General features: G+C 41.2%; 25 non-coding genes across 25 annotated transcripts; all 25 read left to right on the plus strand.

The window, feature by feature from the left end:
- The first annotated feature begins 474 nt into the window (after positions 1-474).
- trnav-uac (transfer RNA valine (anticodon UAC)) lies at positions 475-547 on the plus strand. Its single transcript has one exon. It is a non-coding gene; the product is annotated as a tRNA-Val (tRNA).
- A 1,032-nt stretch (positions 548-1,579) lies between these two features.
- Positions 1,580-1,652, plus strand: trnav-uac (transfer RNA valine (anticodon UAC)). Its single transcript has one exon. It is a non-coding gene; the product is annotated as a tRNA-Val (tRNA).
- Positions 1,653-2,298: 646 nt separating this feature from the next.
- On the plus strand, positions 2,299-2,371 carry trnav-uac (transfer RNA valine (anticodon UAC)). Its single transcript has one exon. It is a non-coding gene; the product is annotated as a tRNA-Val (tRNA).
- Positions 2,372-3,403: 1,032 nt separating this feature from the next.
- On the plus strand, positions 3,404-3,476 carry trnav-uac (transfer RNA valine (anticodon UAC)). The gene has a single exon. It is a non-coding gene; the product is annotated as a tRNA-Val (tRNA).
- Positions 3,477-4,122: 646 nt separating this feature from the next.
- On the plus strand, positions 4,123-4,195 carry trnav-uac (transfer RNA valine (anticodon UAC)). Its single transcript has one exon. It is a non-coding gene; the product is annotated as a tRNA-Val (tRNA).
- Positions 4,196-5,229: 1,034 nt separating this feature from the next.
- On the plus strand, positions 5,230-5,302 carry trnav-uac (transfer RNA valine (anticodon UAC)). Its single transcript has one exon. It is a non-coding gene; the product is annotated as a tRNA-Val (tRNA).
- Positions 5,303-5,948: 646 nt separating this feature from the next.
- On the plus strand, positions 5,949-6,021 carry trnav-uac (transfer RNA valine (anticodon UAC)). The gene has a single exon. It is a non-coding gene; the product is annotated as a tRNA-Val (tRNA).
- A 1,039-nt stretch (positions 6,022-7,060) lies between these two features.
- trnav-uac (transfer RNA valine (anticodon UAC)) lies at positions 7,061-7,133 on the plus strand. The gene has a single exon. It is a non-coding gene; the product is annotated as a tRNA-Val (tRNA).
- A 1,034-nt stretch (positions 7,134-8,167) lies between these two features.
- Positions 8,168-8,240, plus strand: trnav-uac (transfer RNA valine (anticodon UAC)). The gene has a single exon. It is a non-coding gene; the product is annotated as a tRNA-Val (tRNA).
- Positions 8,241-8,886: 646 nt separating this feature from the next.
- trnav-uac (transfer RNA valine (anticodon UAC)) lies at positions 8,887-8,959 on the plus strand. Its single transcript has one exon. It is a non-coding gene; the product is annotated as a tRNA-Val (tRNA).
- A 647-nt stretch (positions 8,960-9,606) lies between these two features.
- Positions 9,607-9,679, plus strand: trnav-uac (transfer RNA valine (anticodon UAC)). The gene has a single exon. It is a non-coding gene; the product is annotated as a tRNA-Val (tRNA).
- A 464-nt stretch (positions 9,680-10,143) lies between these two features.
- On the plus strand, positions 10,144-10,216 carry trnav-uac (transfer RNA valine (anticodon UAC)). Its single transcript has one exon. It is a non-coding gene; the product is annotated as a tRNA-Val (tRNA).
- A 672-nt stretch (positions 10,217-10,888) lies between these two features.
- On the plus strand, positions 10,889-10,961 carry trnav-uac (transfer RNA valine (anticodon UAC)). Its single transcript has one exon. It is a non-coding gene; the product is annotated as a tRNA-Val (tRNA).
- Positions 10,962-11,609: 648 nt separating this feature from the next.
- trnav-uac (transfer RNA valine (anticodon UAC)) lies at positions 11,610-11,682 on the plus strand. Its single transcript has one exon. It is a non-coding gene; the product is annotated as a tRNA-Val (tRNA).
- Positions 11,683-12,716: 1,034 nt separating this feature from the next.
- Positions 12,717-12,789, plus strand: trnav-uac (transfer RNA valine (anticodon UAC)). The gene has a single exon. It is a non-coding gene; the product is annotated as a tRNA-Val (tRNA).
- A 1,034-nt stretch (positions 12,790-13,823) lies between these two features.
- trnav-uac (transfer RNA valine (anticodon UAC)) lies at positions 13,824-13,896 on the plus strand. Its single transcript has one exon. It is a non-coding gene; the product is annotated as a tRNA-Val (tRNA).
- A 643-nt stretch (positions 13,897-14,539) lies between these two features.
- On the plus strand, positions 14,540-14,612 carry trnav-uac (transfer RNA valine (anticodon UAC)). The gene has a single exon. It is a non-coding gene; the product is annotated as a tRNA-Val (tRNA).
- Positions 14,613-15,646: 1,034 nt separating this feature from the next.
- On the plus strand, positions 15,647-15,719 carry trnav-uac (transfer RNA valine (anticodon UAC)). The gene has a single exon. It is a non-coding gene; the product is annotated as a tRNA-Val (tRNA).
- A 647-nt stretch (positions 15,720-16,366) lies between these two features.
- Positions 16,367-16,439, plus strand: trnav-uac (transfer RNA valine (anticodon UAC)). Its single transcript has one exon. It is a non-coding gene; the product is annotated as a tRNA-Val (tRNA).
- Positions 16,440-17,089: 650 nt separating this feature from the next.
- trnav-uac (transfer RNA valine (anticodon UAC)) lies at positions 17,090-17,162 on the plus strand. Its single transcript has one exon. It is a non-coding gene; the product is annotated as a tRNA-Val (tRNA).
- A 647-nt stretch (positions 17,163-17,809) lies between these two features.
- Positions 17,810-17,882, plus strand: trnav-uac (transfer RNA valine (anticodon UAC)). The gene has a single exon. It is a non-coding gene; the product is annotated as a tRNA-Val (tRNA).
- A 1,033-nt stretch (positions 17,883-18,915) lies between these two features.
- Positions 18,916-18,988, plus strand: trnav-uac (transfer RNA valine (anticodon UAC)). The gene has a single exon. It is a non-coding gene; the product is annotated as a tRNA-Val (tRNA).
- Positions 18,989-19,635: 647 nt separating this feature from the next.
- trnav-uac (transfer RNA valine (anticodon UAC)) lies at positions 19,636-19,708 on the plus strand. The gene has a single exon. It is a non-coding gene; the product is annotated as a tRNA-Val (tRNA).
- Positions 19,709-20,172: 464 nt separating this feature from the next.
- trnav-uac (transfer RNA valine (anticodon UAC)) lies at positions 20,173-20,245 on the plus strand. Its single transcript has one exon. It is a non-coding gene; the product is annotated as a tRNA-Val (tRNA).
- Positions 20,246-20,918: 673 nt separating this feature from the next.
- trnav-uac (transfer RNA valine (anticodon UAC)) lies at positions 20,919-20,991 on the plus strand. The gene has a single exon. It is a non-coding gene; the product is annotated as a tRNA-Val (tRNA).
- Positions 20,992-21,213: the final 222 nt, after the last annotated feature.

The raw sequence follows: 21,213 nt of genomic DNA on the forward strand, positions 1-21,213 counted from the left end.
CAGTTCACATGCAAACGTGCAAACGAAGATTTGTCTCTAATTTGAAAGACATCTTTAGTTCTGACTTAACGACAGGGAAACCCAGCTATTTAACCTTTGTGGGGTCGTTGAATGGTGTTTTGTGTGAGAATGGTTGATGGTCGTTCAGACTTGGCCTTGGGAGTTTCCAGGAACCATAACGAGTGACGTTACAACAGCCAGGAGCGCTAGCGATGGAAGTGGTAGCGATCATCTTGACAAAGAACCCTCAAAGGTTAAATAGCTGAGTTTCTCTACCGTTTACTAAGAATTGAAGACTTGGTAAAAGGTGAACCAAAGACATTTTGTTTCCTATCTGAAAAAACTTCTTCATTTCTTTCACTATTGCATTGGTTTCACTTTTCAAAACCGGAACTCCATCCATTATTTCTACTGTATATGGTTATGATCACATTTATTATTGATTGATTATGTTAAAAATAACTTTGTCACTGAGGTTCCATAGTGTAGTAGTCATCACGTCTGCTTTACACGCAGAAGGTCCTGGGTTCAATCCCCAGTGGAACTAGACTTTGGTCTTATGGTTTGAAGTCAGAACTTTGTTCTGTTACCACCTGGCAAGCGTCATTTGAAAAGTCATTAAAAGGGATTGAACAACAATAAAATAAAAGCCCCCAATTATGTCTTTGATGGTTCTCAGTCAACCAAGTCATAGTTATCCAGCAAAAGGTGAAACTTAAATGACCCTGTACTTTCTTTACAGGTTCTCTTAAGATGTTTTGTCTCTAATCTGAAAGACGTCCTTGCTTCTGACTTAACGACAGGAAACCCAGCTATTTAACCTTTGTGGGGTCTTTGAATGGTGTTTCGTGTGAGAATGGTTAATGGTCGATCAGACTTGGCCTTGGGCGCCTCCAATGCTACGTTTACACGTGGTCGGCTATTTTCATAAACGGACATTTCATCGGCGTGTATGCCGTCAATGCAGTCAAGAGCGCGCCAAACCTGTAGGTGGCAGTGTAAACGAGAAGCTCAAGCCCACGTTAGCCAATCAGAATCCCAAAAATAGCAACAACAGCAACAGATCACTTCCTCTTTCTCTATCTCTGCTGCCTAAACCGCCGTTTGTCTCAGTTCACATGCAAACGTGCAAACGAAGATTTGTCTCTAATTTGAAAGACATCTTTAGTTCTGACTTAACGACAGGGAAACCCAGCTATTTAACCTTTGTGGGGTCGTTGAATGGTGTTTCGTGTGAGAATTGTTGATGGTCGTTCAGACTTGGCCTTGGGAGTTTCCAGGAACCATAACGAGTGACGTTACAACAGCCAGGAGCGCTAGCGATGGAAGTGGTAGCGATCATCTTGACAAAGAACCCTCAAAGGTTAAATAGCTGAGTTTCTCTACCGTTTACTAAGAATTGAAGACTTGGTAAAAGGTGCTCCAAAGACATTTTGTCTCCTATGTGAAAGACTTCTTCAGTTCTTTCACTTTTGCATTGGTTTCACTTTTCAGAACCGGAGAACCATCCATTATTTCTACTGTCTATGATTCAGATCACATTTCTCGCAGATTATGTTGAACATAACTCTGTCACAGAGGTTCTATAGTGTAGCGGTCATCACGTCTGCTTTACACGCAGAAGGTCCTGGGTTCAATCCCCAGTGGAACCAGACTTATGGTTTGAGGTAAGAACTCTGTCTTGTTACCACCTGGCAGGCGTCAGTTGAAAAGTCATCAAAAGGGATTCAACGACAATCAAATAAAAGCCCCCAACTACGTCTTTGAAGGTTTTCAGTAAACCACGCGTCATAGTTATCCAATGGAAAGTTAAACTTAAAGAAAGCTGGACTTGCTTAAAGGTGCTCTAAAGACATTTTGTCTCTAATCTGAAAGTTTTTTGTTCTGACTTAACAACAGGGAAACTCAGCTTTTTAACCTTTGTGGGGTCGTTGAATGGTGTATTTCGTGAGAATGGTTGATGGTTTTTCAGACTTGGCCTTGGGCGTCTTCAAGAACCATAACGAGTCTTGTTACAACAGCCAGTAGCACTAACGATGGAATCGGTAGCGATCATCTTGACAAAGAACGCACACAAGGTAAATATCTGGGTTTCTGTACTGTTTATTCAGAACTGAAGACTTGGTTAAAGGTGATCCAAAGACATTTTGTTTCCTATCTGAAAAAATGTCTTCAGTTCTTTCACTATTGCATTGGTTTCACTTTTCAAACCCGGAACTCCATCCATTATTTCTACTGTATATGGTTATGATCACATTTATTATTGATTGATTATGTTAAAAGTAACCTTGTCACAGAGGTTCCATAGTGTAGTAGTCATCACGTCTGCTTTACACGCAGAAGGTCCTGGGTTCAATCCCCAGTGGAACTAGACTTTGGTCTTATGGTTTGAAGTCAGAACTTTGTTCTGTTACCACCTGGCAAGCGTCATTTGAAAAGTCATTAAAAGGGATTGAACAACAATAAAATAAAAGCCCCCAATTATGTCTTTGATGGTTCTCAGTCAACCAAGTCATAGTTATCCAGCAAAAGGTGAAACTTAAATGACCCTGTACTTTCTTTACAGGTTCTCTTAAGATGTTTTGTCTCTAATCTGAAAGACGTCTTTGCTTCTGACTTAACAACAGGGAAACCCAGCTATTTAACCTTTGTGGGGTTGTTGAATGGTGTTTCGTGTTAGAATGGTTGATGGTCGATCAGACTTGGCCTTGGGCGCCTCCAATGCTACGTTTACACGTGGTCGGCTATTTTCATAAACGGACATTTCATCGGCGTGTATGCCGTCAATGCAGTCAAGAGCGCGCCAAACCTGTAGGTGGCAGTGTAAACGAGAAGCTCTAGCCCACGTTAGCCAATCGGTATCCCAAAAATAGCAACAACAGCAACAGATCACTTCCTCTTTTCTCTCTCGGCTGCCTAAACCGCCGTTTGTCTCAGTTCACATGCAAACGTGCAAACGAAGATTTGTCTCTAATTTGAAAGACATCTTTAGTTCTGACTTAACGACAGGAAACCCAGCTATTTAACCTTTGTGGGGTCGTTGAATGGTGTTTCGTGTGAGAATGGTTGATGGTCGTTCAGACTTGGCCTTGGGAGTTTCCAAGAACCATAACGAGTGACGTTACAACAGCCAGGAGCGCTAGCGATGGAAGTGGTAGCGATCATCTTGACAAAGAACCCTCAAAGGTTAAATAGCTGAGTTTCTCTACCGTTTACTAAGAATTGAAGACTTGGTAAAAGGTGCTCCAAAGACATTTTGTCTCCTATGTGAAAGACTTCTTCAGTTCTTTCACTTTTGCATTGGTTTCACTTTTCAGAACCGGAGAACCATCCATTATTGCTACTGTCTATGTTTCAGATCACATTCCTGCTCAGATTACGTTGAACATAACTCTGTCACAGAGGTTCTATAGTGTAGCGGTCATCACGTCTGCTTTACACGCAGAAGGTCCTGGGTTCAATCCCCAGTGGAAACAGACTTATGGTTTGAGGTGAGAACTCTGTCTTGTTACCACGTGGCAGGCGTCAGTTGAAAAGTCATCAAAAGGGATTCAACGACAATCAAATAAAAACCCCCAACTACGTCTTTGAAGGTTTTCAGTAAACCACGTCATAGTTATCCAATGAAAAGTTAAACTTAAAGGAAGCTGGACTTGCTTAAAGGTGCTCTAAGGACATTTTGTCTCTAATCTGAAAGACGTTTTTGTTCTGACTTAACAACAGGGAAACTCAGCTATTTAACCTTTGTGGGGTCGTTGAATGGTGTATTTCGTGAGAATGGTTGATGGTTGTTCAGACTTGGCCTTGGGCGTCTTCAAGAACCATAACGAGTCTTGTTACAACAGCCAGTAGCACTAACGATGGAATCGGTAGCGATCATCTTGACAAAGAACGCACACAAGGTAAATATCTGGGTTTCTGTACTGTTTATTCAGAACTGAAGACTTGGTTAAAGGTGATCCAAAGACATTTTGTTTCCTATCTGAAAAAATGTCTTCAGTTCTTTCACTATTGCATTGGTTTCACTTTTTCAAACCCGAACTCCATCCATTATTTCTACTGTATATGGTTATGATCACATTTATTATTGATTGATTATGTTAAAAATAACCTTGTCACAGAGGTTCCATAGTGTAGTAGTCATCATGTCTGCTTTACACGCAGAAGGTCCTGGGTTCAATCCCCAGTGGAACTAGACTTTGGTCTTATGGTTTGAAGTCAGAACTTTGTTCTGTTACCACCTGGCAAGTGTCATTTGAAAAGTCATTAAAAGGGATTGAACAACAATAAAATAAAAGCCCCCAATTATGTCTTTGATGGTTCTCAGTCAACCAAGTCATAGTTATCCAGCAAAAGGTGAAACTTAAATGACCCTGTACTTTCTTTACAGGTTCTCTTAAGATGTTTTGTCTCTAATCTGAAAGACGTCTTTGCTTCTGACTTAACAACAGGGAAACCCAGCTATTTAACCTTTGTGGGGGCGTTGAATGGTGTTTCGTGTTAGAATGGTTGATGGTCGATCAGACTTGGCCTTGGGCGCCTCCAATGCTACGTTTACACGTGGTCGGCTATTTTCATAAACGGACATTTCATCGGCGTGTATGTCGTCAATGCAGTCAAGAGCGCGCCAAACCTGTAGGTGGCAGTGTAAACGAGAAGCTCTAGCCCACGTTAGCCAATCGGTATCCCAAAAATAGCAACAACAGCAACAAATCACTTCCTCTTTCTCTCTCTCGGCTGCCTAAACCGCCGTTTGTCTCAGTTCACATGCAACCGTGCAAACGAAGATTTGTCTCTAATTTGAAAGACATCTTTAGTTCTGACTCAACGACAGGGAAACCCAGCTATTTAACCTTTGTGGGGTCGTTGAATGGTGTTTCGTGTGAGAATGGTTGATGGTCGTTCAGACTTGGCCTTGGGAGTTTCCAAGAACCATAACGAGTGACGTTACAACAGCCAGGAGCGCTAGCGATGGAAGTGGTAGCGATCATCTTGACAAAGAACCCTCAAAGGTTAAATAGCTGAGTTTCTCTACCGTTTACTAAGAATTGAAGACTTGGTAAAAGGTGCTCCAAAGACATTTTGTCTCCTATGTGAAAGACTTCTTCAGTTCTTTCACTTTTGCATTGGTTTCACTTTTCAGAACCGGAGAACCATCCATTATTTCTACTGTCTATGTTTCAGATCACATTCCTGCTCAGATTACGTTGAACATAACTCTGTCACAGAGGTTCTATAGTGTAGCGGTCATCACGTCTGCTTTACACGCAGAAGGTCCTGGGTTCAATCCCCAGTGGAACCAGACTTATGGTTTGAGGTAAGAACTCTGTGCTGTTACCACCTGGCAGGCATCAGTTGAAAAGTCATCAAAAGGGATTCAACGACAATCAAATAAAAACCCCCAACTACGTCTTTGAAGGTTTTCAGTAAACCACGTCATAGTCATCCAATGAAAAGTTAAACTTAAAGGAAGCTCGACTTGCTTAAAGGTGCTCTAAAGACATTTTGTCTCTAATCTGAAAGACGTTTTTTGTTCTGACTTAACAACAAGGAAACTCAGCTATTTAACCTTTGTGGGGTCGTTGAATGGTGTATTTCGTGAGAATGGTTGATGGTTGTTCAGACTTGGCCTTGGGAGTTTCAAGAACCATAACGAGTGACGTTACAACAGCCAGGAGCACTAGCAATGGAATCGGTAGCGATCATCTTGACAAAGAACGCACAGAAGGTAAATATCTGGGTTTCTCTACTGTTTATTCAGAACTGAAGACTTGGTTAAAGGTGATCCAAAGACATTTTGTTTCCTATCTGAAAAAACTTCTTCATTTCTTTCACTATTGCATTGGTTTCACTTTTCAAAACCGGAACTCCATCCATTATTTCTACTGTATATGGTTATGATCACATTTATTATTGATTGATTATGTTAAAAATAACCTTGTCACAGAGGTTCCCTAGTGTAGTAGTCATCACGTCTGCTTTACACGCAGAAGGTCCTGGGTTCAATCCCCAGTGGAACTAGACTTTGGTCTTATGGTTTGAAGTCAGAACTTTGTTCTGTTACCACCTGGCAAGCGTCATTTGAAAAGTCATTAAAAGGGATTGAACAACAATAAAATAAAAGCCCCCAATTATGTCTTTGATGGTTCTCAGTCAACCAAGTCATAGTTATCCAGCAAAAGGTGAAACTTAAATGACCCTGTACTTTCTTTACAGGTTCTCTTAAGATGTTTTGTCTCTAATCTGAAAGACGTCTTTGCTTCTGACTTAACGACAGGGAAACCCAGCTATTTAACCTTTGTGGGGTCGTTGAATGGTGTTTCGTGTGAGAATGGTTAATGGTCGATCAGACTTGGCCTTGGGCGCCTCCAATGCTACGTTTACACGTGGTCGGCTATTTTCATAAACGGACATTTAATCGGCGTGTATGCCGTCACTGCAGTCAAGAGCGCGCCAAACCTGTAGGTGGCAGTGTAAACGAGAAGCTCAAGCCCACGTTAGCCATTCAGAATCCCAAAAATAGCAACAACAGCAACAAATCACTTCCTCTTTCTCTCTCTCGGCTGCCTAAACCTCCGTTTCTCTCAGTTCACATGCAAACGTGCAAACGAAGATTTGTCTCTAATTTGAAAGACATCTTTTAATTCTGACTTAACGACAGGGAAACCCAGCTATTTAACCTTTGTGGGGTCGTTGAATGGTGTTTTGTGTGAGAATGGTTGATGGTCGTTCAGACTTGGCCTTGGGAGTTTCCAGGAACCATAACAAGTGACGTTACAACAGCCAGGAGCGCTAGCGATGGAAGTGGTAGCGATCATCTTGACAAAGAACCCTCAAAGGTTAAATAGCTGAGTTTCTCTACCGTTTACTAAGAATTGAAGACTTGGTAAAAGGTGAACCAAAGACATTTTGTTTCCTATCTGAAAAAACTTCTTCATTTCTTTCACTATTGCATTGGTTTCACTTTTCAAAACCGGAACTCCATCCATTATTTCTACTGTATATGGTTATGATCACATTTATTATTGATTGATTATGTTAAAAATAACTTTGTCACCGAGGTTCCATAGTGTAGTAGTCATCACGTCTGCTTTACACGCAGAAGGTCCTGGGTTCAATCCCCAGTGGAACTAGACTTTGGTCTTATGGTTTGAAGTCAGAACTTTGTTCTGTTACCACCTGGCAAGCGTCATTTGAAAAGTCATTAAAAGGGATTGAACAACAATAAAATAAAAGCCCCCAATTATGTCTTTGATGGTTCTCAGTCAACCAAGTCATAGTTATCCAGCAAAAGGTGAAACTTAAATGACCCTGTACTTTCTTTACAGGTTCTCTTAAGATGTTTTGTCTCTAATCTGAAAGACGTCCTTGCTTCTGACTTAACGACAGGGAAACCCAGCTATTTAACCTTTGTGGGGTCTTTGAATGGTGTTTCGTGTGAGAATGGTTGATGGTCGATTAGACTTGGCCTTGGGCGCCTCCAATGCTACGTTTACACGTGGTCGGCTATTTTCATAAACGGACATTTCATCGGCGTGTATGCCGTCAATGCAGTCAAGAGCGCGCCAAACCTGTAGGTGGCAGTGTAACCGAGAAGCTCAAGCCCACGTTAGCCAATCAGAATCCCAAAAATAGCAACAACAGCAACAGATCACTTCCTCTTTCTCTCTCTCTGCTGCCTAAACCGCCGTTTGTCTCAGTTCACATGCAAATGTGCAAACGAAGATTTGTCTCTAATTTGAAAGACATCTTTAGTTCTGACTTAACGACAGGGAAACCCAGCTATTTAACCTTTGTGGGGTCGTTGAATGGTGTTTCGTGTGAGAATGGTTGATGGTCGTTCAGACTTGGCCTTGGGAGTTTCCAGGAACCATAACGAGTGACGTTACAACAGCCAGGAGCGCTAGCGATGGAAGTGGTAGCGATCATCTTGACAAAGAACCCTCAAAGGTTAAATAGCTGAGTTTCTCTACCGTTTACTAAGAATTGAAGACTTGGTAGAAGGTGCTCCAAAGACATTTTGTCTCCTATGTGAAAGACTTCTTCAGTTCTTTCACTTTTGCATTGGTTTCACTTTTCAGAACCGGAGAACCATCCATTATTTCTACTGTCTATGTTTCAGATCACATTCCTGCTCAGATTACGTTGAACATAACTCTGTCACAGAGGTTCTATAGTGTAGCGGTCATCACGTCTGCTTTACACGCAGAAGGTCCTGGGTTCAATCCCCAGTGGAACCAGACTTATGGTTTGAGGTAAGAACTCTGTGCTGTTACCACCTGGCAGGCATCAGTTGAAAAGTCATCAAAAGGGATTCAACGACAATCAAATAAAAGCCCCCAACTAAGTCTTTGAAGGTTTTCAGTAAACCACGTCATAGTTATCCAATGAAAAGTTAAACTTAAAGGAAGCTCGACTTGCTTAAAGGTGCTCTAAGGACATTTTGTCTCTAATCTGAAAGACGTTTTTTTTCTGACTTAACAACAGGGAAACTCAGCTTTTTAACCTTTGTGGGGTCGTTGAATGGTGTATTTCGTGAGAATGGTTGATGGTTGTTCAGACTTGGCCTTGGGAGTTTCCAAGAACCATAACGAGTGACGTTACAACAGCCAGGAGCACTAGCAATGGAATCGGTAGCGATCATCTTGACAAAGAACGCACAGAAGGTAAATATCTGGGTTTCTCTACTGTTTATTCAGAACTGAAGACTTGGTTAAAGGTGATCCAAAGACATTTTGTTTCCTATCTGAAAAAACTTCTTCATTTCTTTCACTATTGCATTGGTTTCACTTTTCAAAACCGGAACTCCATCCATTATTTCTACTGTATATGGTTATGATCACATTTATTATTGATTGATTATGTTAAAAATAACCTTGTCACAGAGGTTCCATAGTGTAGTAGTCATCACGTCTGCTTTACACGCAGAAGGTCCTGGGTTCAATCCCCAGTGGAACCAGACTTATGGTTTGAGGTAAGAACTCTGTCTTGTTACCACCTGGCAGGCGTCAGTTGAAAAGTCATCAAAAGGGATTCAACGACAATCAAATAAAAGCCCCCAACTACGTCTTTGAAGGTTTTCAGTAAACCACGTCATAGTTATCCAATGAAAAGTTAAACTTAAAGGAAGCTGGACTTGCTTAAAGGTGCTCTAAAGACATTTTGTCTCTAATCTGAAAGACGTTTTTTGTTCTGACTTAACAACAGGGAAACTCAGCTATTTAACCTTTGTGGGGTCGTTGAATGGTGTATTTCGTGAGAATGGTTGATGGTTGTTCAGACTTGGCCTTGGGAGTTTCCAAGAACCATAACGAGTGACGTTACAACAGCCAGGAGCACTAGCAATGGAATCGGTAGCGATCATCTTGACAAAGAACGCACAGAAGGTAAATATCTGGGTTTCTCTACTGTTTATTCAGAACTGAAGACTTGGTTAAAGGTGATCCAAAGACATTTTGTTTCCTATCTGAAAAAACTTCTTCATTTCTTTCACTATTGCATTGGTTTCACTTTTCAAAACCGGAACTCCATCCATTATTTCTACTGTATATGGTTATGATCACATTTATTATTGATTGATTATGTTAAAAATAACCTTGTCACAGAGATTCCATAGTGTAGTAGTCATCACGTCTGCTTTACACGCAGAAGGTCTTGGGTTCAATCCCCAGTGGAACTAGACTTTGGTCTTATGGTTTGAAGTCAGAACTTTGTTCTGTTACCACCTGGCAAGCGTCATTTGAAAAGTCATTAAAAGGGATTGAACAACAATAAAATAAAAGCCCCCAATTATTTCTTTGATGGTTCTCAGTCAACCAAGTCATAGTTATCCAGCAAAAGGTGAAACTTAAATGACCCTGTACTTTCTTTACAGGTTCTCTTAAGATGTTTTGTCTCTAATCTGAAAGATGTCTTTGCTTCTGACTTAACGATAGGGAAACCCAGCTATTTAACCTTTGTGGGGTTGTTGAATGGTGTTTCGTGTGAGAATGGTTGATGGTCGATCAGACTTGGCCTTGGGCGCCTCCAATGCTACGTTTACACGTGGTCTGCTATTTTCATAAACGGACATTTCATCGTCGTGTATGCCGTCAATGCAGATCAATTATTGATTGATTATGTTAAAAATAACCTTGTCACAGAGGTTGCATAGTGTAGTAGTCATCACGTCTGCTTTACACGCAAAAGGTCCTGGGTTCAATCCCCAGTGCAACTAGACTTTGGTCTTATGGTTTGATGTCAGAACTTTGTACTGTTACCACCTGGCAAGCGTCATTTGAAAAGTCAAGAGCGCGCCAAACCTGTAGGTGACAGTGTAAACGAGAAGCTCAAGCCCACGTTAGCCAATCGGAATCCCAAAAATAGCAACAACAGCAACAAATCACTTCCTCTTTCTCTTACTCTGCTGCCTAAACCGCCGTTTGTCTCAGTTCACATGCAAACGAAGATTTGTCTATAATTTGAAAGACATCTTTAGTTCTGACTTAACGACAGGGAAACCCAGCTATTTAACCTTTGTGGGGTCATTGAATGGTGTTTCGTGTGAGAATGGTTGATGGTCGTTCAGACTTGGCCTTGGGAGTTTCCAAGAACCATAACGAGTGACGTTACAACAGCCAGGAGCGCTAGCGATGGAAGTGGTAGCGATCATCTTGACAAAGAACCCTCAAAGGTTAAATAGCTGAGTTTCTCTACCGTTTACTAAGAATTGAAGACTTGGTAAAGGTGCTCCAAAGACATTTTGTCTCCTATGTGAAAGACTTCTACAGTTCTTTCACTTTTGCATTGGTTTCACTTTTCAGAACCGCAGAACCATCCATTATTTCTACTGTCTATGATTCAGATCACATTTCTGCACAGATTATGTTGAACATAACTCTGTCACAGAGGTTCTATAGTGTAGCGGTCATCACGTCTGCTTTACACGCAGAAGGTCCTGGGTTCAATCCCCAGTGGAACCAGACTTATGGTTTGAGGTGAGAACTCTGTCTTGTTACCACGTGGCAGGCGTCAGTTGAAAAGTCATCAAAAGGGATTCAACGACAATCAAATAAAAGCCCCCAACTACGTCTTTAAAGGTTTTCAGTAAACCACGTCTTAGTTAGCCAATGAAAAGTTAAACTTCAAGGAAGCTGGACTTGCTTAAAGGTGCTCTAAGGACATTTTGTCTCTAATCTGAAAGACGTTTTTTGTTCTGACTTAACAACAGGGAAACTCAGCTATTTAACCTTTGTGGGGTCGTTGAATGGTGTATTTCGTGAGAATGGTTGATGGTTGTTCAGACTTGGCCTTGGGCGTCTTCAAGAACCATAACGAGTCTTGTTACAACAGCCAGTAGCACTAACGATGGAATCGGTAGCGATCATCTTGACAAAGAACGCACAGAAGGTAAATATCTGGGTTTCTCTACTGTTTATTCAGAACTGAAGACTTGGTTAAAGGTGGTCCAAAGACATTTTGTTTCCTATCTGAAAAAAACTTCTTCATTTCTTTCACTATTGCATTGGTTTCACTTTTCAAAACCAGAACTCCATCCATTATTTCTACTGTATATGGTTATGATCACATTTATTTTTGATTGATTATGTTAAAAATGACCTTGTCGCAGAGGTTCCATAGTGTAGTAGTCATCACGTCTGCTTTACACGCAGAAGGTCCTGGGTTAAATCCCCAGTGGAACTAGACTTTGGTCTTATGGTTTGAAGTCAGAACTTTGTTCTGTTACCACCTGGCAAGCGTCATTTGAAAAGTCATTAAAAGGGATTGAACAACAATAAAATAAAATCCCCCAATTATGTCTTTGATGGTTCCTAGTCAACCAAGTCATAGTTATCCAGCAAAAGGTGAAACTTAAATGACCCTGTACTTTCTTTACAGGTTCTCTTAAGATGTTTTGTCTCTAATCTGAAAGACGTCTTTGCTTCTGACTTAACGACAGGGAAACCCAGCTATTTAACCTTTGTGGGGTCGTTGAATGGTGTTTCGTGTGAGAATGGTTAATGGTCGATCAGACTTGGCCTTGGGCGCCCAATGCTACGTTACACGTGGTCGGCTATTTTCATAAACGGACATTTAATCGGCGTGTATGCCGTCAATGCAGTCAAGAGCGCGCCAAACCTGTAGGTGGCAGTGTAAACGAGAAGCTCAAGCCCACGTTAGCCAATCAGAATCCCAAAAATAGCAACAACAGCAACAAATCACTTCCTCTTTCTCTCTCTCGGCTGCCTAAACCTCCGTTTCTCTCAGTTCACATGCAAACGTGCAAACGAAGATTTGTCTCTAATTTGAAAGACATCTTTAGTTCTGACTTAACGACAGGAAACCCAGCTATTTAACCTTTGTGGGGTCGTTGAATGGTGTTTTTGTGTGAGAATGGTTGATGGTCGTTCAGACTTGGCCTTGGGAGTTTCCAGGAACCATAACGAGTGGCGTTACAACAGCCAGGAGCGCTAGCGATGGAAGTGGTAGCGATCATCTTGACAAAGAACCCTCAAAGGTTAAATAGCTGAGTTTCTCTACCGTTTACTAAGAATTGAAGACTTGGTAAAAGGTGAACCAAAGACATTTTGTTTCCTATCTGAAAAAACTTCTTCATTTCTTTCACTATTGCATTGGTTTCACTTTTCAAAACCGGAACTCCATCCATTATTTCTACTGTATATGGTTATGATCACATTTATTATTGATTGATTATGTTAAAATAACTTTGTCACTGAGGTTCCATAGTGTAGTAGTCATCACGCCTGCTTTACACGCAGAAGGTCCTGGGTTCAATCCCCAGTGGAACTAGACTTTGGTCTTATGGTTTGAAGTCAGAACTTTGTTCTGTTACCACCTGGCAAGCGTCATTTGAAAAGTCATTAAAAGGGATTGAACAACAATAAAATAAAAGCCCCCAATTATGTCTTTGATGGTTCTCAGTCAACCAAGTCATAGTTATCCAGCAAAAGGTGAAACTTAAATGACCCTGTACTTTCTTTACAGGTTCTCTTAAGATGTTTTGTCTCTAATCTGAAAGACGTCCTTGCTTCTGACTTAACGACAGGGAAACCCAGCTATTTAACCTTTGTGGGGTCTTTGAATGGTGTTTCGTGTGAGAATGGTTAATGGTCGATCAGACTTGGCCTTGGGCGCCTCCAATGCTACGTTTACACGTGGTCGGCTATTTTCATAAACGGACATTTCATCGGCGTGTATGCCGTCAATGCAGTCAAGAGCGCGCCAAACCTGTAGGTGGCAGTGTAAACGAGAAGCTCAAGCCCACGTTAGCCAATCAGAATCCCAAAAATAGCAACAACAGCAACAGATCACTTCCTCTTTCTCTATCTCTGCTGCCTAAACCGCCGTTTGTCTCAGTTCACATGCAAACGTGCAAACGAAGATTTGTCTCTAATTTGAAAGACATCTTTAGTTCTGACTTAACGACAGGGAAACCCAGCTATTTAACCTTTGTGGGGTCGTTGAATGGTGTTTCGTGTGAGAATTGTTGATGGTCGTTCAGACTTGGCCTTGGGAGTTTCCAGGAACCATAACGAGTGACGTTACAACAGCCAGGAGCGCTAGCGATGGAAGTGGTAGCGATCATCTTGACAAAGAACCCTCAAAGGTTAAATAGCTGAGTTTCTCTACCGTTTACTAAGAATTGAAGACTTGGTAAAAGGTGCTCCAAAGACATTTTGTCTCCTATGTGAAAGACTTCTTCAGTTCTTTCACTTTTGCATTGGTTTCACTTTTCAGAACCGGAGAACCATCCATTATTTCTACTGTCTATGATTCAGATCACATTTCTGCGCAGATTATGTTGAACATAACTCTGTCACAGAGGTTCTATAGTGTAGCGGTCATCACGTCTGCTTTACACGCAGAAGGTCCTGGGTTCAATCCCCAGTGGAACCAGACTTATGGTTTGAGGTAAGAACTCTGTCTTGTTACCACCTGGCAGGCGTCAGTTGAAAAGTCATCAAAAGGGATTCAACGACAATCAAATAAAAGCCCCCAACTACGTCTTTGAAGGTTTTCAGTAAACCACGTCATAGTTATCCAATGGAAAGTTAAACTTAAAGAAAGCTGGACTTGCTTAAAGGTGCTCTAAAGACATTTTGTCTCTAATCTGAAAGTTTTTTGTTCTGACTTAACAACAGGGAAACTCAGCTTTTTAACCTTTGTGGGGTCGTTGAATGGTGTATTTCGTGAGAATGGTTGATGGTTTTTCAGACTTGGCCTTGGGCGTCTTCAAGAACCATAACGAGTCTTGTTACAACAGCCAGTAGCACTAACGATGGAATCGGTAGCGATCATCTTGACAAAGAACGCACACAAGGTAAATATCTGGGTTTCTGTACTGTTTATTCAGAACTGAAGACTTGGTTAAAGGTGATCCAAAGACATTTTGTTTCCTATCTGAAAAAATGTCTTCAGTTCTTTCACTATTGCATTGGTTTCACTTTTCAAACCCGAACTCCATCCATTATTTCTACTGTATATGGTTATGATCACATTTATTATTGATTGATTATGTTAAAAGTAACCTTGTCACAGAGGTTCCATAGTGTAGTAGTCATCACGTCTGCTTTACACGCAGAAGGTCCTGGGTTCAATCCCCAGTGGAACTAGACTTTGGTCTTATGGTTTGAAGTCAGAACTTTGTTCTGTTACCACCTGGCAAGCGTCATTTGAAAAGTCATTAAAAGGGATTGAACAACAATAAAATAAAAGCCCCCAATTATGTCTTTGATGGTTCTCAGTCAACCAAGTCATAGTTATCCAGCAAAAGGTGAAACTTAAATGACCCTGTACTTTCTTTACAGGTTCTCTTAAGATGTTTTGTCTCTAATCTGAAAGACGTCTTTGCTTCTGACTTAACAACAGGGAAACCCAGCTATTTAACCTTTGTGGGGTTGTTGAATGGTGTTTCGTGTTAGAATGGTTGATGGTCGATCAGACTTGGCCTTGGGCGCCTCCAATGCTACGTTTACACGTGGTCGGCTATTTTCATAAACGGACATTTCATCGGCGTGTATGCCGTCAATGCACTCAAGAGCGCGCCAAACCTGTAGGTGGCAGTGTAAACGAGAAGCTCTAGCCCACGTTAGCCAATCGGTATCCCAAAAATAGCAACAACAGCAACAGATCACTTCCTCTTTCTCTCTCTCGGCTGCCTAAACCGCCGTTTGTCTCAGTTCACATGCAAACGTGCAAACGAAGATTTGTCTCTAATTTGAAAGACATCTTTAGTTCTGACTTAACGACAGGGAAACCCAGCTATTTAACCTTTGTGGGGTCGTTGAATGGTGTTTCGTGTGAGAATGGTTGATGGTCGTTCAGACTTGGCCTTGGGAGTTTCCAAGAACCATAACGAGTGACGTTACAACAGCCAGGAGCGCTAGCGATGGAAGTGGTAGCGATCATCTTGACAAAGAACCCTCAAAGGTTAAATAGCTGAGTTTCTCTACCGTTTACTAAGAATTGAAGACTTGGTAAAAGGTGCTCCAAAGACATTTTGTCTCCTATGTGAAAGACTTCTTCAGTTCTTTCACTTTTGCATTGGTTTCACTTTTCAGAACCGGAGAACCATCCATTATTGCTACTGTCTATGTTTCAGATCACATTCCTGCTCAGATTACGTTGAACATAACTCTGTCACAGAGGTTCTATAGTGTAGCGGTCATCACGTCTGCTTTACACGCAGAAGGTCCTGGGTTCAATCCCCAGTGGAAACAGACTTATGGTTTGAGGTGAGAACTCTGTCTTGTTACCACGTGGCAGGCGTCAGTTGAAAAGTCATCAAAAGGGATTCAACGACAATCAAATAAAAACCCCCAACTACGTCTTTGAAGGTTTTCAGTAAACCACGTCATAGTTATCCAATGAAAAGTTAAACTTAAAGGAAGCTGGACTTGCTTAAAGGTGCTCTAAGGACATTTTGTCTCTAATCTGAAAGACGTTTTTTGTTCTGACTTAACAACAGGGAAACTCAGCTATTTAACCTTTGTGGGGTCGTTGAATGGTGTATTTCGTGAGAATGGTTGATGGTTGTTCAGACTTGGCCTTGGGCGTCTTCAAGAACCATAACGAGTCTTGTTACAACAGCCAGTAGCACTAACGATGGAATCGGTAGCGATCATCTTGACAAAGAACGCACACAAGGTAAATATCTGGGTTTCTGTACTGTTTATTCAGAACTGAAGACTTGGTTAAAGGTGATCCAAAGACATTTTGTTTCCTATCTGAAAAAATGTCTTCAGTTCTTTCACTATTGCATTGGTTTCACTTTTCAAACCCGGAACTCCATCCATTATTTCTACTGTATATGGTTATGATCACATTTATTATTGATTGATTATGTTAAAAATAACCTTGTCACAGAGGTTCCATAGTGTAGTAGTCATCATGTCTGCTTTACACGCAGAAGGTCCTGGGTTCAATCCCCAGTGGAACTAGACTTTGGTCTTATGGTTTGAAGTCAGAACTTTGTTCTGTTACCACCTGGCAAGTGTCATTTGAAAAGTCATTAAAAGGGATTGAACAACAATAAAATAAAAGCCCCCAATTATGTCTTTGATGGTTCTCAGTCAACCAAGTCATAGTTATCCAGCAAAAGGTGAAACTTAAATGACCCTGTACTTTCTTTACAGGTTCTCTTCAGATGTTTTGTCTCTAATCTGAAAGACGTCTTTGCTTCTGACTTAACAACAGGGAAACCCAGCTATTTAACCTTTGTGGGGTTGTTGAATGGTGTTTCGTGTGAGAATGGTTGATGGTCGTTCAGACTTGGCCTTGGGAGTTTCCAAGAACCATAACGAGTGACGTTACAACAGCCAGGAGCGCTAGCGATGGAAGTGGTAGCGATCATCTTGACAAAGAACCCTCAAAGGTTAAATAGCTGAGTTTCTCTACCGTTTACTAAGAATTGAAGACTTGGTAAAAGGTGCTCCAAAGACATTTTGTCTCCTATGTGAAAGACTTCTTCAGTTCTTTCACTTTTTTGCATTGGTTTCACTTTTCAGAACCGAGAACCATCCATTATTTCTACTGTCTATGTTTCAGATCATTCCTGCTCAGATTACGTTGAACATAACTCTGTCACAGAGGTTCTATAGTGTAGCGGTCATCACGTCTGCTTTACACGCAGAAGGTCCTGGGTTCAATCCCCAGTGGAACCAGACTTATGGTTTGAGGTAAGAACTCTGTGCTGTTACCACCTGGCAGGCATCAGTTGAAAAGTCATCAAAAGGGATTCAACGACAATCAAATAAAAACCCCCAACTACGTCTTTTGAAGGTTTTCAGTAAACCACGCCATAGTCATCCAATGAAAAGTTAAACTTAAAGGAAGCTGGACTTGCTTAAAGGTGCTCTAAGGACATTTTGTCTCTAATCTGAAAGACGTTTTTTGTTCTGACTTAACAACAGGGAAACTCAGCTATTTAACCTTTGTGGGGTCGTTGAATGGTGTATTTCGTGAGAATGGTTGATGGTTGTTCAGACTTGGCCTTGGGCGTTTCAAGAACCATAACAAGTCTTGTTACAACAGCCAGTAGCACTAACGATGGAATCGGTAGCGATCATCTTGACAAAGAACCCACACAAGGTAAATATCTGGGTTTCTGTACTGTTTATTCAGAACTGAAGACTTGGTTAAAGGTGATCCAAAGACATTTTGTTTCCTATCTGAAAAAATGTCTTCAGTTCTTTCACTATTGCATTGGTTTCACTTTTCAAACCCGGAACTCCATCCATTATTTCTACTGTATATGGTTATGATCACATTTATTATTGATTGATTATGTTAAAAATAACCTTGTCACAGAGGTTCCATAGTGTAGTAGTCATCATGTCTGCTTTACACGCAGAAGGTCCTGGGTTCAATCCCCAGTGGAACTAGACTTTGGTCTTATGGTTTGAAGTCAGAACTTTGTTCTGTTACCACCTGGCAAGTGTCATTTGAAAAGTCATTAAAAGGGATTGAACAACAATAAAATAAAAGCCCCCAATTATGTCTTTGATGGTTCTCAGTCAACCAAGTCATAGTTATCCAGCAAAAAGGTGAAACTTAAATGACCCTGTACTTTCTTTACAGGTTCTCTTAAGATGTTTTGTCTCTAATCTGAAAGACGTCTTTGCTTCTGACTTAACAACAGGGAAACCCAGCTATTTAACCTTTGTGGGGGCGTTGAATGGTGTTTCGTGTTAGAATGGTTGATGGTCGATCAGACTTGGCCTTGGGCGCCTCCAATGCTACGTTTACACGTGGTCGGCTATTTTCATAAACGGACATTTCATCGGCGTGTATGTCGTCAATGCAGTCAAGAGCGCGCCAAACCTGTAGGTGGCAGTGTAACCGAGAAGCTCTAGCCCACGTTAGCCAATCGGTATCCCAAAAATAGCAACAACAGCAACAAATCACTTCCCTTTTTCTCTCTCTGCTGCCTAAACCGCCGTTTGTCTCAGTTCACATGCAACCGTGCAAACGAAGATTTGTCTCTAATTTGAAAGACATCTTTAGTTCTGACTTAACGACAGGGAAACCCAGCTATTTAACCTTTGTGGGGTCGTTGAATGGTGTTTCGTGTGAGAATGGTTGATGGTCGTTCAGACTTGGCCTTGGGAGTTTCCAAGAACCATAACGAGTGACGTTACAACAGCCAGGAGCGCTAGCGATGGAAGTGGTAGCGATCATCTTGACAAAGAACCCTCAAAGGTTAAATAGCTGAGTTTCTCTACCGTTTACTAAGAATTGAAGACTTGGTAAAGGTGCTCCAAAGACATTTTGTCTCCTATGTGAAAGACTTCTTCAGTTCTTTCACTTTTGCATTGGTTTCACTTTTCAGAACCGGAGAACCATCCATTATTTCTACTGTCTATGTTTCAGATCACATTCCTGCTCAGATTACGTTGAACATAACTCTGTCACAGAGGTTCTATAGTGTAGCGGTCATCACGTCTGCTTTACACGCAGAAGGTCCTGGGTTCAATCCCCAGTGGAACCAGACTTATGGTTTGAGGTAAGAACTCTGTGCTGTTACCACCTGGCAGGCATCAGTTGAAAAGTCATCAAAAGGGATTCAACGACAATCAAATAAAAGCCCCCAACTACGTCTTTGAAGGTTTTCAGTAAACCACGTCATAGTCATCCAATGAAAAGTTAAACTTAAAGGAAGCTCGACTTGCTTAAAGGTGCTCTAAAGACATTTTGTCTCTAATCTGAAAGACGTTTTTTGTTCTGACTTAACAACAAGGAAACTCAGCTATTTAACCTTTGTGGGGTCGTTGAATGGTGTATTTCGTGAGAATGGTTGATGGTTGTTCAGACTTGGCCTTGGGAGTTTCCAAGAACCATAACGAGTGACGTTACAACAGCCAGGAGCACTAGCAATGGAATCGGTAGCGATCATCTTGACAAAGAACGCACAGAAGGTAAATATCTGGGTTTCTCTACTGTTTATTCAGAACTGAAGACTTGGTTAAAGGTGATCCAAAGACATTTTGTTTCCTATCTGAAAAAACTTCTTCATTTCTTTCACTATTGCATTGGTTTCACTTTTCAAAACCGGAACTCCATCCATTATTTCTACTGTATATGGTTATGATCACATTTATTATTGATTGATTATGTTAAAAATAACCTTGTCACAGAGGTTCCCTAGTGTAGTAGTCATCACGTCTGCTTTACACGCAGAAGGTCCTGGGTTCAATCCCCAGTGGAACTAGACTTTGGTCTTATGGTTTGAAGTCAGAACTTTGTTCTGTTACCACCTGGCAAGCGTCATTTGAAAAGTCATTAAAAGGGATTGAACAACAATAAAATAAAAGCCCCCAATTATGTCTTTGATGGTTCTCAGTCAACCAAGTCATAGTTATCCAGCAAAAGGTGAAACTTAAATGACCCTGTACTTTCTTTACAGGTTCTCTTAAGATGTTTTGTCTCTAATCTGAAAGACGTCTTTGCTTCTGACTTAACGATAGGGAAACCCAGCTATTTAACCTTTGTGGGGTTGTTGAATGGTGTTTCGTGTGAGAATGGTTGATGGTCGATCAGACTTGGCCTTGGGCGCCTCCAATGCTACGTTTACACGTGGTCTGCTATTTTCATAAACGGACATTTCATCGTCGTGTATGCCGTCAATGCAGATCAATTATTGATTGATTATGTTAAAAATAACCTTGTCACAGAGGTTGCATAGTGTAGTAGTCATCACGTCTGCTTTACACGCAAAAGGTCCTGGGTTCAATCCCCAGTGCAACTAGACTTTGGTCTTATGGTTTGATGTCAGAACTTTGTACTGTTACCACCTGGCAAGCGTCATTTGAAAAGTCAAGAGCGCGCCAAACCTGTAGGTGGCAGTGTAAACGAGAAGCTCAAGCCCACGTTAGCCAATCGGAATCCCAAAAATAGCAACAACAGCAACAAATCACTTCCTCTTTCTCTTACTCTGCTGCCTAAACCGCCGTTTGTCTCAGTTCACATGCAAACGAAGATTTGTCTCTAATTTGAAAGACATCTTTAGTTCTGACTTAACGACAGGGAAACCCAGCTATTTAACCTTTGTGGGGTCGTTGAATGGTGTTTCGTGTGAGAATGGTTGATGGTCGTTCAGACTTGGCCTTGGGAGTTTCCAAGAACCATAACGAGTGACGTTACAACAGCCAGGAGCGCTAGCGATGGAAGTGGTAGCGATCATCTTGACAAAGAACCCTTAAAGGTTGAATAGCTGAGTTTCTCTACCGTTTACTAAGAATTGAAGACTTGGTAAAAGGTGCTCCAAAGACATTTTGTCTCCTATGTGAAAGACTTCTACAGTTCTTTCACTTTTGCATTGGTTTCACTTTTCAGAACCGCAGAACCATCCATTATTTCTACTGTCTATGATTCAGATCACATTTCTGCACAGATTATGTTGAACATAACTCTGTCACAGAGGTTCTATAGTGTAGCGGTAATCACGTCTGCTTTACACGCAGAAGGTCCTGGGTTCAATCCCCAGTGGAACCAGACTTATGGTTTGAGGTGAGAACTCTGTCTTGTTACCACGGGGCAGGCGTCAGTTGAAAAGTCATCAAAAGGGATTCAACGACAATCAAATAAAAGCCCCCAACTACGTCTTTGAAGGTTTTCAGTAAACCACGTCATAGTTATCCAATGAAAAGTTAAACTTAAAGGAAGCTGGACTTGCTTAAAGGTGCTCTAAAGACATTTTGTCTCTAATCTGAAAGA

The sequence above is a fragment of the Perca flavescens genome, chromosome 1 (assembly GCF_004354835.1).
Source record: "Perca flavescens isolate YP-PL-M2 chromosome 1, PFLA_1.0, whole genome shotgun sequence".
Lineage (NCBI taxonomy): Eukaryota > Metazoa > Chordata > Actinopteri > Perciformes > Percidae > Perca > Perca flavescens.